The sequence below is a fragment of the Sciurus carolinensis genome, chromosome 6 (assembly GCF_902686445.1).
Source record: "Sciurus carolinensis chromosome 6, mSciCar1.2, whole genome shotgun sequence".
NCBI lineage: Eukaryota > Metazoa > Chordata > Mammalia > Rodentia > Sciuridae > Sciurus > Sciurus carolinensis.
Window position 1 is genome coordinate 34,117,176 of NC_062218.1, and position 5,869 is coordinate 34,123,044.

Genomic DNA, 5,869 nt, shown 5'->3' on the forward strand with positions numbered 1-5,869 from the left:
TTTATTTTTTCAAAGAACCAACTGTTTATTTTGTCAATTTTTTTAATTGTTTCTTTTGTTTCAATTTCATTGATTTCAGCTCCGATTTTAACTATTTCCTGTCTTCTACTACTTTTGGTGTTGCTGTGTTCTTCCTTTTCTAGGGCTTTGAGCTGTAGTGTTAGGTCGTTTATTTGTTGATTTTTTTCTTCTTTTATTGAATGAACTCTATGAAATAAATTTTCCTCTAAGTACTGTTTTCATAGTGTCCCAGAGATTTTGATATGATGCATCTTTGTTCTCATTTACCTCTAAGAATTTTTTTAATTTCCCCCCAATGTCTTCTGTTATCCATTCATCATTCAATAGCATATTATTTAATCTCCAGGTGTTGAAGTAGTTTCTCTTTTTTACTCTTTCATTTATTTCTAACTTCAATCCATTATGATCTGATAGAACACAAGGTAGTAACTTTATCTTCTTATATTTGCTAACAGTAGCGTTATGGCATAATATATGATCTATTTTAGAGAAGGATCCATGTGCTGCTAAGAAGAAAGTGTATTCACTCTTTGTTGGATGGTATATTCTATAAATGTCCATTAAGTCTAAATTATTGATTGTGTTATTGAGATCTACAGTTTCTTTGTTCAGTTTTTGTTTGGAAGATCTGTCCAGTGGTGAGAGAGGTGTGTTAAAGTCACCTAGTATTATTGTGTCATGGTCTATTTGATTCCTAGAATTAAGAATGATTTGTTTGATATACATGAATGAGTCATTGTTTGGGGCATAGATATTTATGATTGTTATGTCTTGCTGATTTATGATTGCCTTAAGCACTATGAAATGTCCTTCTTTATCCCTTCTGACTAAGTTTGGCTTGAAGTCCACATTATCTGATATGAGGATGGATACTCCGGCTTTTTGGCTGAGTCCATGTGCATGGTATGTTTTTTCCCATCCTTTCACCTTTAGTCTGTGGGTATCTCTTTCTATGAGAGGAGTCTCTTGCAGGCAGCATATTGTTGGATCTTTCTTTTTAATCCAATCTGCCAGTCTGTATCTTTTGATTGATGAGTTCAGGCCATTAACATTCAGGGTATTATTGAGATATGATTTGTATTCTCAGTCGTTTGGCTCATTTTTGTTTTTTGACATGACTTTGTTTCTCCTTTATTTGGCTATTCTTTTAGTGTAGTTCCTCCCTTTGCTGATTTTCATCTTTGTTTTTCATCTCTTCCTCATGGAATATTTTGCTGAGAATGTTCTGTAGAGCCAGCTTTCTTTTTGTAAATTCTCTTTAGTTTTTGTTTATCATGGAAGGATTTTATTTCATTGTCAAATCTGAAGGTAAGTTTTGCTGGGTATAAGATTCTTGGTTGGCATCTGTTTTCTTTTAGAGCTTGAAAAATGTTGTTCCAGGACCTTCTAGCTTTTAGGGTCTGGGTTGAAAAAATCTGCTGATATCCGTATTGGTTTCCCCTTGAATGTAATTTGATTCTTTTCTCTCACAGCCTTTAAGATTCTGTCTTTATATTGTATGTTAGGTATTTTCATTTTAATGTAACTTGCTGTGGGTCTGTTGTAATTTTGTATATTTGGAGTCCTATAAGTCTCTTGCACTTGATTTTCCATTTTATTCTTCAGATTTGGGAAATTTTCTGATATTATTTCATTAAATAGATTGTTCATTCCTTTGGTTTGTTTCTCTAAGCCTTCCTCAATCCCAATAATTCTTAAATTTGGCCTTTTCATGATATTCCATAATTCTTGTAGATTCTGTTCATGATTTCTTACCATTTTCTCTGTTTGGTCAACGTTGTTTTCAAGATTAAATATTTTGTCTTCAATGTCTGAGGCTCTGTCTTCCAGGTGTTCTATCCTATTGGTCATTCTTTCTATGGCATTTTTAATTTGATTTATTGTTTCCTTCATCTCAAGGGTTTCTTTTTTTTTTTTTAATCAGTATCTCTAACTCTTTATTGAAATGATCTTTTGCTTCCCGCATTTGCTCTTTTAACTGTTGATTGGTGTGATCATTCAAAGCCTGCATTTGCTCTTTCATCTCATCATTTGCTTCTCTGATCATTTTAATTATGTACATTCTGAACTCCCTTTCCGACATTTCTTTTGCCATGTTTTCACTGGATTTTATTGATGTAATATCTAGGTTTGTTTGGGACATTTTCTTCCCTTGTTTTCTCATATTGCTCAGGTATCTACCCTCTAGTAGTGAAACTCTGAGATATTGCCGATTTCCTCTATTGACTTATAATGTCCCTGTAGATTTCAAATAACTCACCTCCTAGACTTCAGTAGCCTGAAGTCTTAGAGGAACTTGATAATGCAGTGTTCCACAAGGAAGCTGCCCCTCTAGGGGTGGTGGCCTTCAGGTGGGGCATATTCCCTGCTAGTGGATAGAGGCACCTCCAATGTTGACCAATGGTCAGCCAAAGGGGGACTAGACTGTGGGCTGGGTCATGGCTGGTGTGGGCCTGTGTCCCTGGTTCTAACGCCCTTGTGGGGAAACCTCGCCCGGCAGGGATGACTCACCTGGTGGGGAAGTCTCACTGGGCAGCTCTCCTCTGAGAAGTTCCCTTTGGCCCAGAACTTCTGCCTGGGCTGGGCAGTAACATTCCCAGGGGTCTGTACCTACCTCCTGGGCCAGGGAGCCTCGCCCTGGGAGTGAGTCTCTCTCTGGACAGCCCACGTCGGGGACATACCCTGGGGTCCGTAACTACTGCATGGGGTTGAGGAGCATGGCCCCATGAGGGACTCTTTCACTGGGTGGCCCTCCTCTACAATGCTTCCTGTTGTCCGGGTTCACCGCTCCAGTGGGGGAGTCTCACTGGGCAACTCTCCTCCACAAAATTCCCTGCATTCCGGGACTACCGCCCTATCCAGGGAGCCTCGCCCAGTGGGAGAGACTCACCGGGCAGCTCTGAGTTGGTCCCGAGTCTCTCAATACCTCCTCTTCTGGAATCCTGAGTCCTGGAGCGACATGAAATGCATTCACCCTCCAGTCCGCCATCTTGAAAACCCCAATTAACTTTTTATATGAATCATGAAAGAGTAGAGGAGAAAAGAAACAAAGAAAAGAAGGAAGGAAGGAAGGAAGGAAGGAAGGGAGGAAAGAAGGAAGGAAGGAAGGAAAAAGGATGATGCATTTATTTCTAGGGTCACACTCTGAATAAATTGTCATTTTAAGATTTCTTTCTTTCTTTATCTTTTTCCTTCACTTTTTTTCTTTCTTTCTTCTAGCAGAACTGGGGATTGAACATGGGTGTTATACAACAAAGTTATATTCCCAGAACTTTAAAAAAATTACTTAGATACCTTCTTTCCATGCCTATAGCAGACATGGCATGTGGTCCCAAGAAGCTTCTGAAGTGGATAGCAGCTCCTAAGCATTGGATGCTGGATAAATTGACTGGTGTGTTTTCTCCTCGTCCATCCACTGGTCCCCACAAGCTGAGAGAATGTCTTCCTCTCATCATTTTTCTAAGGAACAGACTTAACTGTGCCCTGACAGGAGATGAAGTAAAAAAGATTTGCATGCAGCTCTTCTTTAAGATTGATGGTAAAGTCCCAACTGATATAACCTACCCCACCAGTTTTATGGATGTCATCAGCATTGATAAGACTGGAGAGAATTTCAGTCTGATCTATGACACCAGGGATCATTTTGTGTCCATCAGATTATACCTGAGGAGGCCAAGGACAAGTTGTGCAAAGTGAGAAAGATCTTTGTGGGCACAAAAAGAATTCCTCATCTGGTGACTCACGATGCCCGAACCATTTGCTACCCTGATCTCCTAATCAAGGTGAATGACACCATTCAAATTGATTTGAAGACTGGCAAGATTACCAATTTCATCAAGTTTGACACTGGTAACCTGTGTATGGTGACCGGAGGTGCTAACTTGAGAAGAATTGGTATGATTACCAACAGAGAGAGACATCCTGGCTCTTTTGACATGGTTCATGTGAAACATGCCAATGGTAACAGCTTTGCAACTTGGCCTTCCAACATTTTTGTTATTGGCAAAGGCAACAAACCATGGATTTCTCTTCCCTAAGGAAAAAGAATCCGCCTCACCACCGCTGAAGAGAGAGACAAGAGTCTGGTGGCCAAACAGAGCAGTGGGTGAAATAAATGGTCTCTGGGTGACATGCCTGAAGACTGCAGGTCTTTGTACTAAATTAAGAAAACATAGTAGGATAAAAAAAATATATTACTTATGTAGGAACTTGCTGAATTGCTGAGGCTTTTCCTTGAGCTTGAGATGCTTCTTACTCAGCCTCTACAGTTACTAGGGTTACAGGCACGCAACTCTGGGACTAGGCCAAATTACTTCTGGATATTTCTATAAAGTAATTAGAAAAATATTTTTATGTGTATGTCTGTTTTTTAAGAAGACTTAATTTTTAGGGCATTTTGGAGTCCACAGGAAAATTTAGCAGAAAGTAAAATGTTCTCATATACTACCTATCCCTTGCCTTGACCTCAAAGACACAGCTTCCCCCACAACCAACATCCAAGATCAGTGGTGCACTTGTTACAAGCTATGAACGTACATTGTCACATCATTGTCACTCAGTCTAGAGCACACATTAGAGTTCCAGCTTGGTAGTATATATTCCATGTTTTGGGACAAATATGTAAGAACATGAATTCACTATTACAGCATCATACAGGAAAGTTTCAATCTCCTAAAAATATTCTGCTCTATGGATTTATTCCTCCCTCTTTATATGAACCTTTTGAAACCACTGATCCTTTTACTGTCTCTGCAGTTGGGCCTTTTTCAGATTGCCATCTAATTGGAATGAGGCAGTACGAAATTTTTTCAGATTGGCTTCTTTCACACAACAATATGCATTTACAGTTCCCCCATGCCTTTTCATGGATTGATAACTCATTTCTTTTTCAGCATAGAATAATGTTCTGGACGTCCTATAGTACATTTGTTAATTCACCTACAGAAGGGAGTCTTGGCTACATCCAAGTTTTGACAATTAGGAATAAGGTTGTTGTAAATATACATGTGCATGTTTTGTGTGCACTTAAGTTTTCAACTCATTTGGGTGAATACAAAGTAGTTAGAGTATGATTAGTTTTGTGAGAAACTGCCAAAGAGTCTTCCTCAGTAGCTACACTGTTCTGCATTCCCACCATCAAAAAATGAGAGTTCCTATTACTTCATATCCTCACCATTTGTTTGGTGTTGCCAGTGTTCTGGGATATCTAATTTTAATTTAATTTGCTATTCATTAATGATCTCCATACGTTTATTTTCCCACTGTATTTATATCTACATATTTTGCCTATTTTTAAAATCAGTTGTTCATTTTACTATACTGAGTTTTAAGAGTTCTTTCTATTCTTGGTGTAAAAGTTCAGAATCAGACATGTCTTTTGTAAATATTCTCTCCAGTCTATGACCTGTCTTCCTGTTCTGTGTATATGTCTTATCAGCCTTGCTAGGCCATATCAAAACATTCTTTTCCTTTTAATTATATTAATTATTTAATTAATGTTGACTTTTAGAGGAACTTGAAAGAACTTCATTAGAAGTTCAAATGTTCTTTAATATAATTTTAATACAAAATTCTTACTATAATTGTGTAGGTGGCAAGTGTACAAATGTGAAGAGTCACAGCATGACGGGTGCTGAGTGGTCAGATAAGGTTTGTATATTAGCCAGTGACTCATTTGGGCATACAAGTCTCAAAGAAAATTCAAATGGTTGCCTCGGCAAAATGAGCAAGGACTGGATCCACGACTTGGAACTTCTGGATTGCTCATGAACAGCTGAAATGTGCGAAGTTAAATGCACATATGGTGAGAGAATACTATATTTAAAATACAGTCACATAAAAGTATTTA

The 5,869-nt window shown here is 38.3% G+C and overlaps 1 pseudogene; it reads left to right on the forward strand.

Annotated features, from left to right (window-relative positions):
- Nucleotides 1–3,339: 3,339 nt before the first annotated feature.
- On the forward strand, nt 3,340–4,130 carry LOC124987315 (40S ribosomal protein S4-like; annotated as a pseudogene).
- Nucleotides 4,131–5,869: the final 1,739 nt, after the last annotated feature.